This window comes from Saimiri boliviensis, chromosome 12, assembly GCF_048565385.1.
Source record: "Saimiri boliviensis isolate mSaiBol1 chromosome 12, mSaiBol1.pri, whole genome shotgun sequence".
Taxonomy (NCBI): Eukaryota; Metazoa; Chordata; class Mammalia; order Primates; family Cebidae; genus Saimiri; species Saimiri boliviensis.
In genome coordinates, this window is record NC_133460.1 from 47,847,443 (window position 1) to 47,869,967 (window position 22,525).

At 47.0% G+C, this 22,525-nt stretch overlaps 1 protein-coding gene, 1 non-coding gene and 1 pseudogene across 6 annotated transcripts in view; 1 reads left to right on the forward strand and 2 right to left on the reverse strand.

Annotated features, from left to right (window-relative positions):
• Positions 1 to 1,083: 1,083 nt before the first annotated feature.
• On the reverse strand, positions 1,084 to 1,223 carry LOC120367518 (U4 spliceosomal RNA). Its single transcript, XR_005581888.1, has one exon. It is a non-coding gene; the product is annotated as a U4 spliceosomal RNA (small nuclear RNA).
• A 1,621-nt stretch (positions 1,224 to 2,844) lies between these two features.
• LOC101053324 (developmentally-regulated GTP-binding protein 1-like) lies at positions 2,845 to 4,616 on the reverse strand (annotated as a pseudogene).
• Positions 4,617 to 9,805: 5,189 nt separating this feature from the next.
• Positions 9,806 to 22,525, forward strand: part of TET1 (tet methylcytosine dioxygenase 1) — a 167,094-nt gene continuing 154,374 nt past the window's right edge. For 2 of the 5 annotated variants that reach the window (XM_074382324.1, XM_039478295.2), the window contains exon 1: positions 9,806 to 10,223. The gene's annotated coding sequence lies outside the window, so the exon portion shown is untranslated. Of the gene's footprint in view, positions 10,224 to 12,964; positions 13,168 to 22,525 lie in introns of all 5 variants that reach the window. The other 3 variants (XM_074382326.1, XM_074382327.1, XM_074382325.1) reach the window with 2 other exon arrangements.

A 22,525-nucleotide genomic window follows, 5' to 3' on the forward strand; every position in this document is an offset into this window, starting at 1 on the left:
GAATTTTCCATGGAATCTTCTGACCACCAATGACCTCTGGTAAGGAGTGAACTACTGTGATAAGAAATATATTTAGTCTAGGCCGGGCGCGGTGGCTCAAGCCTGTAATCCCAGCACTTTGGGAGGCCGAGGCGGGTGGATCACAAGGTCAAGAGATCGAGACCATCTTGGTCAACATGGTGAAACCCCGTCTCTACTAAAAATACAAAAAAAAAATAGCTGGGCATGGTGGTGTGTGCCTGTAATCCCAGCTACTCAGGAGGCTGAGGCAGGAGAATTGCCTGAACCCAGGAGGCGGAGGTTGCGGTGAGCCGAGATCGCGCCATTGCACTCCAGCCTGGGTAACAAGAGCAAAACTCTGTCTCAAAAAAAAAAAAAAAAAAGGAATGTCTTAGTTATTCACAACAAACCCCGTCATCACTCCAGAGTTTATGCTAAAAAGGTGATTTAGGGTGGGGACCCAAAGTAGCCTTAGGCTAGGGCTGGTCAACGGGTGATTAGAGGATTGGAAATGCAGAGAGGGTAGGGGAGGGAGGTAGTGCTGGAGATGACTCTTTATTAAAACTTTTGAATGAAGAAATTTGATGAGCTTCAGAGTTGCTGAACACTTGGAGCTGCTGGGAGGTCAGCGTGCCCAGTTAGGGCACGGAAGCTTTGTGACACCTCCTTTTACAACCATGCTCTTTGCATGGCTTCTTGCAGTGATCATCTGTGTCCTTCATAATACATTGGTAAACACAAGCAGAGCATTTCCCCTGAGTTCTGTGAGCCATCCTAGCAAATCATCAAACCCGAGAAGGGGGCTTGTGGGAGCCCTGATTTATCATCAGTCAGAAGCACAGGTCACATTTGGGACTTGTAACTGGCATCTCAAAATAGCAGCAATTTTGTGGGACTAAGCCCCTACCTGTAGGCTCCAGATAGCATCAGAATTGAATTGATTTATAGGACACCCAGTTGGCATCTGCTGGAGAATTTTGGTGTGTGTGTGTGAAAACCCCCAAAAATCTGATAAATATTCTGAGCTGTGTTCAGTGTGAGCAGAGAGAAAAAACTTTTCCTTTTTTTTCTTTTATAATTCAGTCTCAGTAGAGACTGTCAAAAATTGCCAGTGCCAACTATATTTCAAGCCTTCATGGCAGGATATTGGGAAAAGTTTTCAAGTAGAATAATCACGCCTCAAACAAACCTCATTGGCTATGATACTGCCACCGCACAAAGCTACTTTTTTCCCTTAATTTGTGACCAGTAAATGCCAATTTTTGAATAGGTGCTCAGTGCAAGTTCTCTTCTTTGGTAGTTCTCTGGTCATTACCTTGGGTCTTTTTTTCTTTTTTCTTTTTTTGGTGCCATGACTCGGATGGGTCTTTTCTCTTTTACTTTTTTTCTTTTCTTTTTTTTTTTTTTTTTTTCTGAGATGGAGTCTCACTCTGTCGCCCAAGGCTCAATCTTGGCTCACTGCAACCTCTGCCTCCCGGGTTCAAGCAATTCTCCTGCCTCAGCCTCTTGAGTAGCTTTGACTACAGGCACTCACCACCACACCTGGCTAATTTTTTTGTATTTTTAGTAGAGACAGGTTTCACCACATTGGTGAGGCTGGTCTCGATCTCCTGACCTCATGATCCACCCACCTCGGCCTCCCAAAGTGCTGGGATTACAGGCCTGAGCTACTATGCCCTGCCTTTTATATATATGTAAATTTTTTGAGACAGAGTCTTGTGCTGTTGCCAGGCTGGAGTGCAGTGGCATGATCTCGGCTCGCTGTAACCTCCACCCCCCAGGTTCAAGCAATTCTGCTGCCTCAGCCTTCCAAGTAGCTGGGATTACAGGCACGTGCCACCACGCCCAGCTAATTTTTGTATTTTTTTTTTTTTTTTTGAGATGGAGTTTCGCTCTTGTTACCCAGGCTGGAGTGCAACGGCGCGATCTCGGCTCACCGCAACCTCCGCCTCCCGGGTTCAGGCAATTCTCCTGCCTCAGCCTCCTGAGTAGCTGGGATTACAGGCACGCGCCACCATGCCCAGCTAATTTTTTGTATTTTTAGTAGAGACGGGGTTTCACCAAGTTGACCAGGATGGTCTCGATCTCTTGACCTCGTGATCCACCCGCCTCGGCCTCCCAAAGTGCTGGGATTACAGGCTTGAGCCACCACGCCTGGCCCCTTAATTTTTTATTTTTAATAGAGATGGGGTTTTGCCATGTTGGCCTGGAAGGTCCCTATCTCTTGACCTGGTGTTCCGCCCACATCCAAAGTGCTGGGATTACATACAGGAGTGAAATTATATATATATATATATACACACACACACACACACACACACACACACACACACACACACACATACGTATATATATATATACACATACATATATATTTTTTAAAGATGGGATTTCACCATGTTGGTCAGGCTGGTCTTGAATTCCCGACCTCAGGTGATCCACTGGCCTTGGCCTCCCAAAGTGCTGGGATTATAGGTGTGAGCCACTGCACCTGGCCGTTAATGTGCTTTTTAATATCATCTACATGCTGATGACTCTCAAATTTGTTTCTCCAAGATAATTCTCTTTACCAAACTTGAAATTGTCCCAGACTTGGCCAGTGGAAGGTACTTATCCTTTTTTTTTTTCTTTTGCCTGTAGCTGACCAGCCTACCAGGTCTTTTATGCAGTTCAACATACATAGTGACACCAAGGTATGACAAATGAAGTTCCAGTTTGGGTGCCCCCATCTCCCTCCCCTGGATCCTCATCTAGTGACTGTCAAAGTCAGAAAGAACTGGGGTAGGGTGCTTGATCATGGGGAAGGCTGTTGTGTTTCTCCTGGCAGATGGGAAAGGGGGAAGTTTTCACTTCTTCACAATTTGAATGACATCCTCGTCCTCCAACGTATGGTCTTTACCCACTTTCTGAGGATTGTGTTTCACAGAGAGACCCCAGATCAGAGCATATTTAAATTCTTTGATAAGATTTTTGTGAATCTTCATGCAGAAATCCTCCTCTGTGGTCCTGGAATAAGGAAGCACCTTTGGGGATGTGTAATCTGGTAACTGGCCTTTGGGTTTGGTGTAAATTCTCACTAGTTTCAAATAGTCCCAGATCTTTTCCAATAGGTCGTCAAAATTCCAACGGTGATGGACAGAGATAGGTACACAGTGAGGTACCTTATAGATGATATCCAATTCCTCAGTGGAAATTTGGTCAATCTTATTTAACACATAGATACAGAGAATATAAACTCTGTTTCCTTCCACCACATCAATGAGGTCATCAGCTGTATCATCACTACGTAGAGTCACATCGGCATTATGAATCTTGTATTCAGCCAGAATGCTTTTCACAGTTTCAGCATCCAGCTCACTCTGGGGGCAAGTGGCTGTGAAATTAATGCCTCCCTTGTCATTCTTCTTTTTTTTTTTTTTTTTTTTTGAGACGGAGTTTCGCTCTTGTTACCCAGGCTGGAGTGCAATGACGCGATCTCGGCTCACTGCAACCTCCACCTCCTGGGTTCAAGCAATTCTCCTGCCTCAGCCTCCTGAGTAGCTGGGATTACAGGCACGCGCCACCGTGCCCAGCTAATTTTTTTGTATTTTTAGTAGAGACGGGGTTTCACCATGTTGACCAGGATGGTCTCGATCTCTTGACCTCGTGATCCACCCGCCTCGGCCTCCCAAAGTGCTGGGATTACAGGCTTGAGCCACCGCGCCCGGCTCATTCTTCTTAAAGTCAATGTTGCGGGGTTTGCTGTTCAAGCGAATGCCAAAGCCTTCCAGTTCATTTTCTTTTTTTTCCCTTCTCACCCACACCCCAGTTCATTTTCTTTTCTTTTTTTTTTTTTTTTTTTGAGACGGAGTTTCGCTCTTGTTACCCAGGCTGGAGTGCAATGGCGCGATCTCGGCTCACCGCAACCTCCGCCTCCTGGGTTCAGGCAATTCTCCTGCCTCAGCCTCCCGAGTAGCTGGGATTACAGGCACGTGCCACCATGCCCAGCTAATTTTTTGCACTTTTAGTAGAGACGGGGTTTCACCATGTTGACCAGGATGGTCTCGATCTCTCGACCTCGTGATCCACCCGCCTCGGCCTCCCAAAGTGCTGGGATTACAGGCTTGAGCCACCGGGCCCGGCGCTCATTTTCAATTATCTTCCTATGTCCCCAGGGTTTCAGGACAGCCAAAACAATCAGGATCAAGTTACAGGTTCGGGCCACTGCAATGACTTGACGACCTCTACCTTTCCCATCCTTGGCATCTTCAATGATACTTGGGAGATCCAGGAGCTGGATCTTGGCACCTTTGTATCTGATGACACCAGGCACGGTGGTCAGAGTAGTGAATTCATAGGCTGCTATCTCAGAATACACCCCTGCCAGGTTACTGAGCAGTGTTGACTTCCCCACAGATGGAAAACCAACAAATTAAATTCGAGCATCACCTGTCTTGGCCACATCAAAACCTTCTCCTGGACCTCCACCATCACCATCCTCTGGAGTAATGAGTTCTCGACGAAGCTTGGCAAGAGGAGCCTTAAGCAGCCCTAGGTGATGTGCTGTGGCCTTGTTCTTTTGCGTTCGAGCCATCTCAGCTTATTATCTCTGCGATCTTAGCTAAGGTGCTGTTCATCCTGGCGAGTCCCCTGTGGCCTCCACACTGTCTCTCTTCACACATGCTCGGGCAAACTGCCCCCACCCTTTTTTTTTTTGAGATGGAGTCTCACTATGGCCCAGGCTAGAGTGCGATGGCACGATCTCAGCTCACTGCAACCTCCTCCTCCTGGGTTCAATCGATTTTCCTGCCTCAGCCTCTGGAGTAGCTGGGATTACAGGTGCTTGCCACCATGCCTGGCTAATAGTTTTGCATTTTTAGTGGAGACGGGGTTTCGCTATGTTGTTCAGGCTGGTCTCGATCTCTTGACCTCGTGATCCACCCACCTCAGCCTCCCAAAGTGCTGGGATTACAAGCTTGAGCCACCGCGCCCTATTTTTTTTTGTTGTTGTTGTTTTGTTTTTGTTTTTGTTTTTTTTTGAGACGGAGTTTCGCCCTTGTTACCCAGGCTGGAGTGCAATGGCACGATCTCGGCTCACCGCAACCTCCGCCTCCTAGGTTCAGGCAATTCTCCTGCCTCAGCCTCCTGAGTAGCTGGGATTATAGGCACGTGCCACCATGCCCAGCTAATTTTTTGTATCTTTAGTAGAGACGGGGTTTCACCATGTTGACCAGGATGGTCTCGATCTCTCGACCTTGTGATCCACCCACCTCGGCCTCCCAAAGTGCTGGGATTACAGGCTTGAGCCACCGCGCCCGGCCTATTTTTTTTTTTTTTTTTTTTTTTTTTGAGATGGAGTTTCGCTCTTGTTACCCAGGCTGGAGTGCAATGGCGCGATCTCGGCTCACTGCAACCTCCACCTCCTGAGTTCAAGCAATTCTCCTGCCTCAGCCTCCTGAGTAGCTGGGATTACAGGCATGTGCCACCATGCCCAGCTAATATTTTTTTTTTTTTTTTTTTTGAGCCGGAGTTTTGCTCTTGTTACCCAGGCTGGAGTGCAATGGCGCGATCTCAGCTCACTGCAACCTCCGCCTCCTGGGTTCAGGCAATTCTCCTGCCTCAGCCTCCTGAGTAGCTGGGATTACAGGCACGCACAACCATGCCCAGCTAATTTTTTGTATTTTTTTTTTTTTTTTTTTTTTTTTTTTTGAGATGGAGTTTCGCTCTTGTTACCCAGGCTGGAGTGCAATGGCGCGATCTCGGCTCACCGCAACCTCCGCCTCCTGGGTTCAGGCAATTCTCCTGCCTCAGCCTCCTGAGTAGCTGGGATTACAGGCATGTGCCACCATGCCCAGCTAATTTTTTGTATCTTTAGTAGAGACGGGGTTTCACCATGTTGACCAGCATGGTCTCGATCTCTCGACCTCGTGATCCACCCGCCTCAGCCTCCCAAAGTGCTGGGATTACAGGCTTGAGCCACCGCGCCCGGCCCTTTTTTGTATTTTTAGTAGAGACGGGGTTTCACTATGTTGACCAGGATGGTCTCAATCTCTTGACCTTGTGATTCACCCGCCTCGGCCTCCCAAAGTGCTGGGATTACAGGCTTGAGCCACCGATCCCGGCTATTTTTTTGTTTTAATTGCAACCTTCCCCAGCATTTTCTGTCCCCTTCCCTGCCTTTCCCCCCGCCTCCACCTTTATCCTGGTGCTATCACTATCTGATACACTATGTATTCTGCTCATTTATTTTCTTTATTTTCTGTCTCCGGACTCCTACACTACAATGGAATGCAAGCTCCACAAGGACGGAGGTTTCCATTTGCTCATTTCTGTTTCCCCAAGTTTGGAACTGTGTCTGGCACTGAGTAGGGACTGAAGGCACATTTGTGGAATGAGGGGAATGAGTGTTACCACAGACATCTTTCTACACAGGTGTATGATTTTTCTATTTCAATACATTTTAAAGTTAATTTAGTTAACTGACAAAAGCCAGGATATCGACATTTTATGATAGTCCTTTTCCTTTTGTTCTTCATGAAAATGATGGGGGTTTTTTTGTTTGTTTTTTTGGGGAGGCAGGGAGATGGGTCTTGCTATGGTTGCCCAGATGGCCTCAAACTCCTGGGCTCAAGTGATCCTCTTGCCTCAGCCTTCTGAGTAGCTGGGTTGGTGCACACTACTATGCCCACCTAAAAGTCAAGATTTTTTTTTTTCGAGACGGAGTTTCGCTCTTGTTACCCAGGCTGCAGTGCAATGGCGTGATCTCGGCTCACCGCAACCTCCGCCTCCTGGGCTCAGGCAATTCTCCTGCCTCAGCCTCCTAAGTAGCTGGGATTACAGGCACGCGCCACAATGACCAGCTAATTTTTTGTATTTTTAGTAGAGACGGGGTTTCACCATGTTGACCAGGATGGTCTCGATCTCTGGACCTCGTGATCCACCCGCCTCGGCCTCCCAAAGTGCTGGGATTACAGGCTTGAGCCACCACGCCCGGCCTAAGATTTTTTTTTTTTTTTTTTTTTTTTAAGCAATGTCTCGCCCTGTCACCCAAGCTGAAGTGCAGTGGCTTTACAAAGCTCACTGCAACCTGAAACTCCTGGGCTCAAACAGTCCTCTTGCCCTAACCTCTCAAAGTATTAGGATTACAGGTTTGTGCTCAGCCTTGAAAATGAAGTTTTGAAGTCAAACTCTCTCTACATTTCTTTCTTTTTATCTAGGTAGAATGTTTCCAATAAGGTATTAACAAGTAAGCTTTTCAAAGCATTGACTCAGAAGGGTCAATTTTTGTTTATAAGATTTATTTCGGAGCCGGGCGCGGTGGCTCAAGCCTGTAATCCCAGCACTTTGGGAGGCTGAGGCGGGTGGATCACGAGGTCGAGAGATCAAGACCATCCTGGTCAACATGGTGAAACCCCGTCTCTACTAAAGATACAAAAAATTAGCTGGGCATGGTGGCACGTGCCTGTAATCCCAGCTACTCAGGAGCCTGAGGCAGGAGAATTGCCTGAGCCCAGGAGGCGGAGGTTGCGGTGAGCCGAGATCGCGTCATTGCACTCCAGCCTGGGTAACAAGAGCGAAACTCCGTCTCAAAAAAAAAAAAAAAAAAAAAAAAAAGATTTTTTTCGGGCCGGGCGCGGTGGCTCAAGCCTGTAATCCCAGCACTTTGGGAGGCCAAGGCGGGTGGATCACAAGGTGGAGAGATGGAGACCAACCTGGTCAACATGGTGAAACCCCGTCTCTACTAAACATACAAAAAATTAGCCGGGCATGGTGGCGCGTGCCTGTAATCCCAGCTACTCAGGAGGCTGAGGCAGGAGAATTGCCTGAACCCAGGAGGCGAGGTTGCGGTGAGCCGAGATCGCGCCATTGCACTCCAGCCTGGGTAACAAGAGCGAAACTCCGTCTCAGAAGAAAAAAAAAAAAAAAAAGATTCATTTCATGGAAGGCAGCTATGCTAATCACTAAACCACCAATGGTTGTATAGGATTTATTACAGGCCGGGCATGGGGTGTCTTATGCCTGTAATCCCAGCACTTTGGAAGGCTGAGGCGGGCAGATCACCTGAGGTCAGGAGTTGGAGAGAAGCCTGGCAAGATGGTGAAACCCCGTCTCTACTGAAAATACAAAAATTAGCTGGGCATGGTGGCAGGTGTCTGTAATTCCAGTTACTCAGGACGCTGAGCCAAGAAAATCACTTGAACCTGGGAGAAGAGGTTGCAATGAGCTGAAATCGCACCACAGCACTCCAGCCTAGGCAACAAGCTCAAAAAAAAAAAAAAAAAAAAAAAGAAAGAAAGAAAAAAAAAAGAAAGAAAGAAAGAAAAAAAAGAAAAGAAAAAAAAAAGGGCAGATGCGTTAACTCTTGCCTGTAATCCCAGTACTTTGGGAGGCTGAGGCAGGTGGATCACCTGAGGTCGGGAGTTCAAGACCAGCCTGAACAACATGGAGACACCCCGTTTCTAAACGTACAAAAAAAAAAAAAAAAAAAAGATTTATTTCAAATGCCATATTTCCGATTTTATCCAGCCAAAGTACTTTGTCTGATTGTGGCATTGAAAACACTAGTGCAGTCAGTTTGCTCTGCTTGCCAGCCTGGAATCTCTGTTCCTTCTGAGTAGGAGGCAAACTTTATTCATTCTATATGCCTAGATAATAGTGCAAGAATACATTTGTATTAATCAATCATCGAGGAAGGTTAAAAGTTTAGGAATCTCTCAGAACAGCCTGATTATGCTTATAACACGTGTATAAGAATAAAATCCAGGCCGGGCGCGGTGGCTCATGCCTGTAATCCCAGCACTTTGGGAGGCAGAGGCGGGCGGATCACGAGGTCAAGAGATTGAGACCATCCTGACCAACATGGTGAAACTCTGTCTGTCTCTACTAAAAATACAAAAAAATTAGCTGGGCATGGTGGCGCCTGCCTGTAGTCCCAGCTACTCGGGAGGCTGAGGCAGGAGAATTGCCTGAACCCAGGAGGCGGAGGTTGCAGTGAGCCAAGTTCATGCCACTGCTCTGCAGCCTGGCGCCTGGTGATGGAGTGAGACTCTGTCTCAAAAAATAAAATAATATAAAATCCAAGTGCAGAATGTGGGTAGAATGGTGTGAAAGGCAATAAGGGACTGAATCTTCTTTTCAGCTGAAGTTTGACCTGGAAGGAATGAAGGTTCCATGAACCAGCATTTCTCTTATCACAGTGACCCTATTAAAGTTCTGGATTCCCTCGCCTGTGTAATGACTGCTGGAAGAAGCAACAACCATAAAACATTTGGAGAAAAATTCAGATGCCATAGTGAGTCTTAATTCTGGCATAATGCCACTGGTTACTCCTCCTCACGTGGAAAACTTAGCTTTTCCGGCCCTTTCATTTCTTCATTCATAAAGTGAGTATGACCGCCACTGAGGTCCAGCGCCAAATAACTAACAGAACATTATGATGACCTTTGCAGACATCCAGCGCAGAGTCAAGGAACACAGTCCCCATCTGGTTTCTCTTTTTGGTGTTGAGGGCGGTTTTCCGTTGCTGGCGACTTAGATATTGCTCAATGGTGTCATCTCTGACCTGGCCCCTTCTTCATGCATCTGTAAACATGCACTTTGGAGATCCTAAAAACTTTTTCTAAAGCTCCCCTGGGAAAAAAGGTAATGACAAAGCTTGACACCTCTCTACCTCTTAAAAAACAGAGAGGAGTTGAGAGAGGAGGAGGACGAGGGGGAGGGAAAGGGGGGTCGAGAGGGGAGTCCAGCTCCAGTTTGGGTTAATCCAGCTCGCGTTTTGCCTCTCGCTCAACTGTGCAGGGTCCAGCGAAGGCAGAGCCCCAGCTTCACTCCCTGAGATCTGTCCTGGGGAGACACTGCTGCTCCGGGGGGCTGACCTGGCGGGGAGTGGCCGCGCAGTCTGCTCCGGCGCCGCTTTGTGCGCGCTGCCGCTGGCCCCTCTACTCCCGGGTCTGCCCCCCCGGGACACCCCAATACCCCGCCCAAGCCATGCAGCCCTACCTGCCTCTCTCCTCTGTGGACCTTTGGGAAGCCTCTCCCCACCTCGGGGGTTTGGGCCTAGACTGTGCTGGGAGCCCTTAGGCGTTCTCCCAGACCCGCCCGCTCCCGTCGCGCCCGTCGCGCGCGCCGGGGCCCGGGGCTCCAAAGTTGTGGGGACGAGCCCGAGTTGGAAAGTTTGCCCGAGGGCTGGTGCAGGCGTGGAGCTGGGGGCCGTGCGCTGCCCTGGGAGTGTGACCCGGCCAGCGGTGAGTTGGGGCAGGGGCAGAGGGCAGGGGTGCCGGGAGCGAGGACCCGGACGCCGAGGCCTGAGGGGGTCGGGAGGCGGCGCTCTGCGCGGGCTGGACGTAGCCGGGACTCAGCGTCCGTGGCTCTCCCGCGACCGCTGGGGTGGGCTGGCTCCCCGCTGCGACCCCCCACCCCGGGACGCTCGGTGCGCTTTTGTTGCGGGAGGTAAACAATGCTCCCGGCCGGAGGTCTCGGCCACCCGCCCCGGAGGCCCCGCCATAGCGCCGGGTGCGGGGCAGTTAGGAGCGCCTGGGGCTTTGACCCCGGGCTGCGCTGGAAACGGGGTTGGGGGAGGGCAAGCGTGGCCTTCGGGAGATGGCTGAATGTGCTAGTGATTTCCTAGCCTCTCTGGGGAGTCGGAGGTCGGGGCGCCTGGGGGTGGAGAGGCTAGAGTCTGTGCAAGTTGTGAGTGGCGAGCCCTGGCTGTCCGGTGCTCAAGCGTACCCCCTAAACAAGTTTTCTTACCCCCCCCCAATATTTATATGAGAGACAGGTTGGTAGGAAATGGTTTGGCGCCTGTCTCCCCGAGAGTTTCGGAAAGACGGCTTCAAAGATGAAACGTTTAGAGTGGAGGCAGTGATGGAGTCTTGCTAGGAGTTGGCTTGCAGTTGTAAGGATCTGGGAAGAAGGGAAGAGGGGGTAGTGTGTGTTCTGTCAAAATGGCATTTAAGAAACTCATTTATGAGCGCCACTGGGTCGCCGGCCCCGCTGGCGTTGCGATCCCATCAGTCCGCGTCTGGCGGGATCCCGGAGCGGGCCCCGAGGGTGGGAGGTGCGCGGAGCTGGGTGCGGGGGCTGGTCGTGCAGCACGTGAGGGGCCTGGGCCCCGCCCGAGGGCGAGGAGGCGGCCGCACCACCTACCGCTCCCCCGAGAGAAAATGTTCTCCCTCTCTCTTCGTGCTTCCCTCCCTCCTCCCCGGCTCCGGTCTCCGATCGCGTCCCCTCCAGGGCTCATCTTCCTATGTCTGTCTCTGTCTCTGTCTCTCTCTCTCTCTCTCTCTGTCTCTCTCTCTCTTCCCCCCCCCCCCCCCCCGTCTCTCTGTATATACTACAAGAAGTGGTCAGGAAGGGATTGGACGGCGCTGGTAACCTTTCCACGTGAACAAGAAGCCCACACTGGGCATTTCTGATCCAGTAAAAACTAAGGTGACTCCAAGAGAACACTTAAAAAGCTCCAGCCTCGGAGTCTTTTCTGCGCCCCCCATTCGTCCCTCTTCCAAATTAGCCAACCTTCCTGCATGGATCTTTTAGGGTGCCTCTTCCCCTCCGCCCCAGTTCCACTCTGGCGCACTAAAAGAGCTGCACAATACGTCCTAGTAATGATCGGTTTTGGAAGAAGTGTTTGAAAAGTGCTGCCAGACCTTGGAGAGAGAACATGATTCGGAACACTGCCCTGGGCCGGCGGGGTGAGCCGCGCGCGCCACCGGGAAGGGCGGCGCTGTAGAGCAGCAGCTCTGGGTCTCCCCTGGACCTGAGTGTGCTCGGTGTCCTTACCCCCAGTATAAAGTAAAGTTTAAAAAGTGGTTTAATTGGTTTAATTAGGCCTCAGGATACGAAAAAATACGGAAAAGGCGCTTCTTAACCAGTGAGGGCAAGGGTTATTTGGGCATATTAGGAATTTATGACTACAGTTAAACCAGGCGCAGGGGTAAAAGCAGATAGGTACGAAAATAAGGAGATTAGTATGAGTTAAGATTCAAAAGTAAGCCGGGCGCTGTGGCTCAAGCCTGTAATCCCAGCATTTTGGGAGACCGAGGCGGGTGGATCACGAGGTCAAAAAATCGAGACCATCCTGGCCAACATGGTGAAACCCCGTCTGTATAAAAAATAAAAAAATTAGCCGGGCGTGGTGGCGCACGCCTGTAGTACCAGCTATTCGGGAGGCTGAAGCAGGACAATCGTGTGAACCCGAGAGGCAGAGGTTGCAGTGTCTAAAAAAAAAAAAATTCGAAAGACTTAGGTGGCTTTTGGTGTGTTTCCCAGTTTTATCGGTATTAGTCATGTGGGTCCCCCCTTTTCCCCAATTAAGAGATTTTAATTAGCTTGTCAACCACTCTGTCTTTAAAACCAAGTTATAGTTTCAATTAAATTTCAGAATCAAGGTATACGGGAAATGACAGACAGTGTTCCTTTATCTTTGCAAAGATGAGGAGTCCAGGCTTAGAACTCTGGGACTACCACTTTCCATTTTAATGAGAGTTAACTGATTGCTCTCTGGGCTGGTTTTCCAGAATGGATGGGTGGGAGGGCTGGATCTCCACTGTCCCTGCCCTTTGTTTCTCTTCCTTCTCCCATCTGATTTGTCTCCCCTCCCCCACGTTCGTCTGTATCATGCCTTTCCTGCACACTTGATTTCCCCCTCCCCTTGGGCTTTCTACTTTTTGTCGTCAGCCTTTTGATCTCAGTTGCCTTTTTATATTCTAGCTTTATTACTATAAATGTGGAGCCCGTTCTGAGTTTTTACTGTAATTTTTTCCTTTCCTCAGGTTTTTTTTTTTTTTTAACTATAAATTTCTTCCCCTTCTTTCGTTTTTGGCCTTTTTTTGTTTTCTTTTTGGGCATTTTATTCCTTATTATGCTTTTTCTTTTACTTTCTCCTAATGTGTTTTATGCCTTTCTTGTCTTTGGAAGAACCGTTCTACCTCCATTCTAACGTCTCCCTTCCCTTTTCTTGGCCCTTTTTCCCCCTTGCTCTCTGCAGGGCAGCAGGGGTGTTTTGCATATGGAAGAAACCATTGACTAAATGTACTGGCATTCTAGTGAGTTTCCCTGAACAGCTTTTACTTGTGCCGAGAGCTCTCACACTTCCTGTGGTAGAAAGCTATCTAGGAACAGCAAGCGGTTGGTTGCCTGCCTACTCTTCCTTTTGAAGTACAACTTATTTGCTGGATGAAACTGAGCCAGGTACTGCCTTTTTAAAAGAAATGTTTTAAATCTTGTTTTTCTCAGCCAGTGCAAGAGCCTTTAAGTTCAATGGAGGTGAATGGAGGGACTGTGAAATCAATCTCTTGCAACTAGCTCTATGTATGCAAATACCACGTTTTTGGCCACTGCTGGTAGTGGGAAGAATTGAAATATGACTTTGAATTGACATGCAGGCTGGATTCTTGCATCAGTTAAGCATTTTTGCCCAGAGGATTTTGGAGGATCCAGAAAAAGGAGGGACATAAGTGGGAGAGGATCTTTCTGACATATTGCTGTCAGTATTGGTTTTTTTGTTTGTTTCTTGAGACAGAGTCTCACTCTGTCACACAGGCTGAAATGCAGTGGTGCAGTCTTGGCTCACTGTAACCTCCACCTCCAGAGTTCAAACAATTCTCCTGCCTCAGTCTTCCAAGTAGCTGGGACTACAGGCTCGTGCCACCATGCCTGGCTAATTTTTGTGTTTTTTGTAGAGACGGTGTTTCACCATGTTGCTCAGCCTGGTCTTGAACTCCAGACCTCAGGTGATCCACTTGCCTTGGCCTCCCAAAGTGCTGAGATTACAGGCAAGAGTCACCATGTCCGCCAGGTCTCTACAGAAAACTATTTTTTTTTTTTTTTTTTGGAGATTGAGTCTTGATCTGTCACCCAGGATGGAGTGCAATGGCGCAATCTCAGCTCACTATGACCTCTGCCTCCTGGGTTCAAGTGATTTTCCTGCCTCAGCCTCCTGAGTACCTTGGATTACAGGTGCCTGCCACCACGCCCAGCTAATTTTTGTATTTTTAGTAGACACTCGGTTTCACCATGTTGGCCAGGCTGGTCTTAATCTCTTGACCTCGTGATCCACCTGCCTCGGCCTCCCAAAGTGCTGGGATTACAGGCGACAGCCATTGTGCCCTGTCCAGAAAACTCTCACACTTTAAGAAGTCAGCTTGGCCGGGCATGGTGGCTCACGCCTGTAATCCAAGCACTTTGGAGGCCAGGGCAGGCGAATCACCTGAGGTCGGGAGTTCAAGACCAGCCTGACCAACATGGCGAAACCCTGTCTTTAAAATTAATTAATTAATTAATTAAAAAGAAGTGAGCTTTTCATTCTCTTTTTAAAATTTTTTTATTATTATTTTTCCTTTTTATAACCCCATTTTGCAGATTCATTCTCTAAGCAAGGTAATTACTTTAAAAATTTAGTTGGGTTGCTGGGCATGGTAGCTCAGGCCTATAATCCCAGCACTTTGGGAGGCTGAGGTTGGTGGATCACCTGAGGTCAGGAGTTCAAGACCAGCCTGGCCATCATGGTGAAACCCCATCTTTAAAAAAAAAAAAAATTAGTTATTATCTCTCTGCATATAATTTCGGATCACATACTCTGTAGTTCCCTTGTTACGAGGACATTTTAGGGGGAAAAATGTTCTATTAGTTTTTTTTCCTTCTTTTTTTCACATGGAGTCTTGCTCTGCTTCCCAAGCTGGAGTGCAGTGGTATGATACTGGGTCACTGCAACCTGGATTCAAGTGATTCTCCTGCCTCACATTCCCAAGTAGCTGGGATTACAGGCATGTGCAGCCATGCCCTGCTATTTTTTGTATTTTTAGTAGAAGCAGAGATTCACTATGTTAACCAGGCTGGTCTTGAACTCCTGACCTCAAGTAATCCACTGACCTGGGCCTCTCAAAGTTTTGGGATTATAGGTGTGAGCCACCTTGCCTGGTCAAAAAAATGTTCTACTGTTGCTTGGGAGGTCTTGGTGCTCTGTGATGAAAAGATCTGTTGAATGAGTAATGTTTTACATCCCAGAATTTTTTTTTTTCCCTTTCCATGACAGTAAGAACTCACAGGATGGTGTTTATTAATTGCACATGATTCCCCTCTTGGCCTACAATATATGCTTAATAACAGGGTCTCCAGTCTTTTTTTTTTTTTTTTTTTTTTTTTTGAGACAGTTTCGCTCTTGTTACCCAGGCTGGAGTGCAATGGCGGGATCTTGGCTCACCGCAACCTCCGCCTCCTGGATTCAGGCAATTCTCCTGCCTCAGCCTCCTGAGTAGCTGGGATTACAGGCACGTGCCACCATGCCCAGCTAATTTTTTTGTATTTTTAGTAGAGACGGGGTTTCACCATGTTGACCAGGATGGTCTCGATCTCTTGACCTCGTGATCCACCCACCTCGGCCTCCCAAAGTGCTGGGATTACAGGCTTGAGCCACCGCGCCCAGCCAGGGTCTCCAGTCTTAATTTCTTCTCAGACCATGTTATCATGTAGCTATCTCTGTAGCACTTTCACTGACTCTTGAAGACATTCCAGGTTAGAATAAAATTAACTTTCTCATGCCCATAATCTTTGTTTTGGAAGACTGAGTGGAAGGATCACTTGAGGCTAGGAGTTCAAGACCAGCGTGGGCAACATAGAGAGATCACCCCTGATTCTCATCTCTACAGAAAAATTGAAAGCACTTAGCCAGGCATGGTGGCCTGTGCCTGTAGTTCCACTTACTGGGGTGGCAGAAGTAGGAGGATCACCTGCGACTAAGAGTTTCAGGCTATAGTTAGCCATCTTGCACTCCAGCCTGGGTAACAGAGCGAGACCTATCTCAAAAAAACAAAACAAACCTGATTTTCAGAAACATTGAAATATCAGTTTTTGTAATAAATGAAAAATGGAAGTAAAATTAGGGAAGAGTATACACAGGGGAGATTTGACTGCTGGAAATATTTTAGTTTATCTGAATGGTAGGATGTGAATATTTATTTGGAAATAAACATTTTTGCTGTACTTGGTGGCCCGCACCTGTAATTCTAGCACTGTAAGAGGCTGAGGAGGGCAGATGGCTTGAAGATAGGAGTTCAAAACTGGCCTAGGCAGCATAGTGAGACCATCCCGACTTTACAAAAGAAAGAAAAAATTAGCCTGGTGTGGTGGCACGTGCCTGTTGTCCCAGCTACTTGGGAAGCTGAGGTGGTCAAGGTCACTTCAGTGCAAGAGGTCAAGGTTACAGTGAGCCTTGATATACCTGAGCGGCAGAGCAAGACCCTGTTAAAAAGAAAAAAATAGCCGGGCGCGGTGGCTCAAGCCTGTAATCCCAGCACTTTGGGAGGCTGAGGCGGGTGGATCACGAGGTCGAGACATCGAGACCATCCTGGTCAACATGGTGAAACCCCGTCTCTACTAAAAGTGCAAAAAATTAGCTGGGCATGGTGGCGCGTGCCTGTAATCCCAGCTACTCAGGAGGTTGAGGCAGGAGAATTGCCTGAGCCCAGGAGGCGGAGGTTGCGGTGAGCCGAGATCGCGCCATTGCACTCCAGCCTGGGTAACAAGAGCGAAACTCCGTCTCAAAAAAAAAAAAAGAAAAAAAAATACACACACACACACACACACACACACACACACAGATACACACACATTTTTGTATGGTAAAAGCACTAAAAATGGAATTGGTGCATTTACTACTGTTTACAAAAAAAGAGAAATTAATTTCCTGAGATCTTTGAGGTCCATATTTGAATGTGGACCTTTTTTTTTTTTTTTGAGACGGAGTTTCGCTCTTGTTACCCAGGCTGGAGTGTAATGGCGCGATCTCGGCTCACCGCAACCTCCACCTCCTGGGTTCAGGCAATTCTCCTGCCTCAGCCTCCTGAGTAGCTGGGATTACAGGCACGCGCCACCATGCCCAGCTAATTTTTTGGTATTTTTAGTAGAGACGGGGTTTCACCATGTTGACCAGGATGGTCTCGCTCTCTTGACTTCGTGATCCACCAGCCTTGGCCTCCCAAAGTGCTGGGATTACAGGCTTGAGCCACCGCGCCCGGCCGAATGTGGACCTATTTAATGGAGTGGACTACATTCTCTTCCCCTCTCCCACCCACCTTCCCCAAAATTGCAAGATAAGCTTGTTGCCCCAACTCAATGAGATCGGCTCTTGGGATAACTTAGTTTGTCAAAAAGAAGTTTACCTTTCAATAGTGGAACCAAGGATGATAAAGTCAGGGTCTTGCAGGAGCCCTTACTTTGTTTCTGGTTGTCTCTGATTCTTTGGCTGGGTGGTACCCAGTGGTTTTCTCCCCTGCAGTTGGGTTTCTCAGGGGTCATTGGCCTCTTTCATGACCTCATCAAAAGGCTGTTACCATTTAAAGAAGCCACATCTTCCCAATCCATGTTGTTCATACCTTTTCTATTTCCTTGACAAGCTGTTTTTTTTTTGTTTTGTTTTTTGTTTTTTGTTTTTTTTTTTTTTTTTGAGACGGAGTTTCACTCTTGCTACCCAGGCTGGAGTGCAATGGCGCCATCTCGGCTCCCCGCAACCTCTGCCTCCTGGGTTCAGGCAATTCTCCTGCCTCAGCCTCCTGAGTAGCTGGGATTACAGGCATATGCCACCATGCCCAGCTACTTTTTTTGTATTTTTAGTAGAGACAGGGTTTCACCATGTTGACCAGGATGGTCTCCATCTCTTGACCTTGTGATCCACCCGCCTCGGCCTCCCAAAGTGCTGGGATTACAGGCTTGAGCCACTGCACCTGGCCTGAAAGAGATCAATTTGTAAACTACTTTTTTTTTTTGAGGAGGAGTTTCGCTCTTGTTACCCAGGCTGGAGTGCAATGGCACAATCTCGGCTCACCGCAACTTCTGCCTCCTGGGTTCAGGCAATTCTCCTGCCTCAGCCTCCTGAGTAGCTGAGATTACAGGCACGTGCCACCATGCCCAGCTAATTTTTTGTATTTTTAGAGACGGGGTTTCACCATGTTGACCAGGATGGTCTCAATCTCTTGACCTCATGATCCACCCGCCTCAGCCTCCCAAAGTGCTGGGATTACAGGCTTGAGCCACCACACCCGGCCTTGTAAACTACTTTCAAAGCAGATCCCATGACACCCCCTGGCATACCCAGATTATTTGCCTACATATATAAATTTTAATTTTTGTGGCTGATTGCAATGACTAGATTATATATTCCTAAGAATTTGTTAGCAGTATAATCTTGATACAAGAGAGAAAGCATGCTTTTAATGACTGTTGATTTTTGAGAGATTTAAATCAATTCCTTTTTGTAATAAAAATGTATCCTGATAAAGATATTGTTGACTTTTTGGAAATTGGAATTGGAATGGCTTGTTTTCTAAAAATCTTTTTTTTTTTTTTTTTTTTTTTTTTGAGACGGAGTTTTGCTCTTGTTACCCAGGCTGGAGTGCAATGGCGGGATCTTGGCTCACCGCAACCTCCGCCTCCCGGGTTCAGGCAATTCTCCTGCCTCAGCCTCCTGAGTAGCTGGGATTATAGGCACGCGCCACCATGCCCAGCTAATTTTTTGTATTTTTAGTAGAGACGGGGTTTCACCATGTTGACCAGGATAGTCTCGATCTCTTGACCTCGTCTTCCACCCACCTCGGCCTCCCAAAGTGCTGGGATTACAGGCTTGAGCCACCGCGCCTGGCCCCTAAAAATCTTTTTTTTATTTTTAATTTTTTTTTAGTTTTCTATTTTCTTATTTTATTTTATTTTTATGTTTTCTGAAAATCTTGTAAAAAAAACAGTGGTCTTTGGAGAAAATATCCTCCAGTTTTTCACAGCCAAAGACTGAGTTACTGCAAGCCAAAACTTTTTTTTTTCTTTTGGAAGAAGGGGAAAGCAATAAGCTTAGATGCCAAGAATTCAAGTGAAGTATTCTCTGGCCTAGTGTTTGTATTTAGTATAGATTTATCAAAACATTATTTTGTTGTGTATTTGATGTTATCACTAATGTTTATTTTAAAAGTTTTAAAGACATATTAAATTGACTAAATGTAGTGCCCTGGGAACTCTTATGTGTGTAACCTATGCAGCATGTAAGGTGGGAACTGAACCAAGAAGAAATCTTGTTCTGGAGAATATAGCAAACTCTGGGTTAAACTGGTTCCATAACAATGATAACTACCACTTATTTTTTTTCTCTCTCTCTTTTGTATTTTGGAGTTGCAAACAGCCTTTTTAGTTTTAGCTCCTATTTATGAAACACCTATTATGTGCCAGCCCTGTCCTAAGCCTTTACACAATGTTATTTTATTTTATTCTCATGCTAACCCAGTGAGGTCAATACTATTAGACTTTCTTTTGTATTACACATGAAGAAACATAGGTATAAAGATACCAAGGCACTTGTCAGAATCTACTAAAATTTATGGGCTGAAAACTGAACCCAGGTCAGCCTACTTCCAACATCCATCTTTTTACTCTGCTACCCATGTCTCCTGACACTCAACCGCAGACACCACAAGGATGAAACCAGTGCCACTAGGTTTTTCCTGTGGGAGCCCATTGAAACCTCAAAACGACTTCATTTTAGTTGAAGGAGCATGGACTTAGTTAAGTAGTTCTCTGAAGGACATACGACTGGCAATCACAGATTCAAACCCAGGACTTTGTGATGTGAGATCATCTCTACACATGAAACTAACCAGTGGGTCCTAGTATTTATTACCTAGGTCAGATCAGTAATTTTTAAACAGATTGAGAATGATAGAAAGCTGTCAAACTTTTTAGTTTGCCAAATAATAACATAAAAAAATAAATCTAGGCCAGGCACGGTGGCTCAAGCCTGTAATCCCAGCACTTTGGGAGGCCGAGGCGGGTGGATCACGAGGTCCAGAGATCGAGACCAACCTGGTCAACATGGTGAAACCCCGTCTCTACTAAAAATACAAAAAAATCAGCTGGGCATGGTGTTGCGTGCCTATAATCCCAGCTACTTAGGAGGCTGAGGCAGGAGAATTGCCTGAACCCGGGAGGCGGAGGTTGCGGTGAGCCGAGATCGCGCCATTACACTCCAGCCTGGGTAACAAGAGCGAAACTCCGTCTCAAAAAAAAAAAAAATCTACGTTACCTCTTCACAAAAGAAAGGACTTACTTGTTTTTAGAAAGACATTTTAGTGGGAAAAATTGGGAAAGCATAAACTCAGAATAAAGGACAGTTGAGTTTGTTTTTTTAAATCTATTTTTAATTTTTCGCAGCTTTTGGGAGGCTGAGGTGGGTGGATCACCTGAGGTCAGGAGTTGGAGACCAGCCTGCTCAACATAGTGAAACCCCAAATTAGCCTGGTGTGGTGCACACCTATAATCCCAATTTCTCAAGAGGGTGAGGCACAAGAATCACTTGAACCTGGGAGGCGGAGGCTTGCAGTGAGCCAAGATCATGCCATACATTCCAGTCTCAGTGACAGAATGAGACTCTGTCTCAGAAAAAAAAAATATATATATATATATATATTTTTTTTTTTTCAGAGAAGGTGTCTTGCTTTGTGTCCAGGCTGTCTGGTCTCAAACTTTTGGCTTTAGCCTCCCAAAGTGCTGGGATTACAGACATGAGCCACCGCTCCCAGTCGAGAGAGTTGTTTTTTTTTTTTTTTTTTGAGGAGGAGTTTCACTCTTGTTACCCAGGCTGGAATGCAATGGCGCGATCTCGGCTCACCACAACCTCCGTCTCCTGGGTTCAGGCAATTCTCCTGCCTCAGCCTCCTGAGTAGCTGGGATTACAGGCACGTGCCACCATGCCCAGCTAATTTTTTGTATTTTTAGTAGAGACGGGGTTTCACCATGTTGACCAGGATGGTCTCGATCTCTTGACCTCGTGATCCACCCGCCTCGGCCTCCCAAAGTGCTGGGATTACAGGCTTGAGCCACCGCGCCCGGCCTCACATTCAGCTTTATGAAAAACCTTACATTACCAACTTTTTCCCCTTGGTTTGTCACAACCATTGATCAGTTGATCACAGACTGGTTGTTGGTAACCATTTTCCTATACCATGTGTTCTCACGAATTCAACAACTGGTATCAATTGACAACTAGTCTGAATTTTCTGTTGTCACACTCTTGATTCTGTGATCTTTAGAGAGACTGTTGATATCCTACTATAGTGAGCTTTGTTTTTGCTCAGAGCTTTGTCTTATTTTGGGTCAGGGTAGGCAATCTGAAAAGACCCAAGTCAAGACCCAAAGTCAAGTGACAAGACTACATGTCTACAAAAATCAAATATTTAGGCTGGCATGGTGGCACATGCCTGTGGTCCCAGCTATTCAGGCAGCTGAGGTGGGAGGATCACTTGAGCCCAGGGGGTCAAGGCTGTAGTGAGCCTAGTTTGCACCACTGAACTCCAATCTGGGTAACAGAGTGAGACCTTGTCTCAAAAAAAAAAAGAGAGAGAGAGAGAGAGACTTTTGGGACCTTGTAGAAGAGATTTTAGAACCGAACCAGCAGTCTTTGAGAAAATAGGGACATTTTCTGGGTTTGGGCAGTATCCACCACAATGCCTTCCTTAAACATAGCCGGTGCTCAACAGATGTATTGGATCAATGAGTCTTATTTGTAACCAAATTCATCAGTACTGTCTCCTGAGATTTTATGCTGTTTTGGTATGCATGTGAAAAGCTCAAAATTAAAAAATTAATAAATAAATAAAAAGAAAAGCTCAAAATTTGTGGATTTTTTAAAAAATTAATTAATTAATTAATTAATTTTTTTTTTTTTTTTTGAGATGGAGTTTCGCTCTTGTTACCCAGGCTGGAGTGCAATGGCGCGATCTCGGCTCACCGCAACCTCCGCCTCCTGGGTTCAGGCAATTCTCCTGCCTCAGCCTCCTGAGTAGCTGGGATTATAGGCACGTGCCACCATGCCCAGCTAATTTTTGTATTTTTAGTAGAGACGGGGTTTCACCATGTTGACCAGGATGGTCTTGATCTCTTGACCTCGTGATCCACCCGCCTCGGCCTCCCAAAGTGCTGGGATTACAGGCTTGAGCCACCGCGCCCGGCCAAATTAATTAATTTTTTTGAGACGGAGTTTCGCTCTTGTTACCCAGGCTGGAGTGCAATGGCAGGATCTCCGCTCACCGCAACCTCCGCCTCCTGGGTTCAGGCAATTCTCCTGCCTCAGCCTCCTGAGTAGCTGGGATTACAGGCACGCACCACCATGCCCAGCTAATTTTTTGCATTTTTGGTAGAGACGGGGTTTCACCATGTTGACCAGGATGGTCTCGATCTCTTGACCTCGTGATCCACCCGCCTCGGCCTCCTAAAGTGCTGGGATTACAGGCTTGAGCCACCGCGCCCGGCCTTTTTTTTAAATAATAATTTCCACTCTTATTTTAGATTCAGGGAGTACATGTGCAGGTTTGTTACTTGGGAATATTGTGTGATGCTGAGGTCTGAGGTGCAATTGGTCCTGTCACCCAGGTAGTGATCATTGTACCCAACAGTTTTTCTTTTTCCTTTCTTTCTTTTTTTTTTTTTTTTTACAGGCTTGAACCACCGCGCCCGGCCCCTTTCTTTTTTTTTAGACAGAGTTTCTCTCTGTCACAAAGGCTAGAGTGCAATGGCA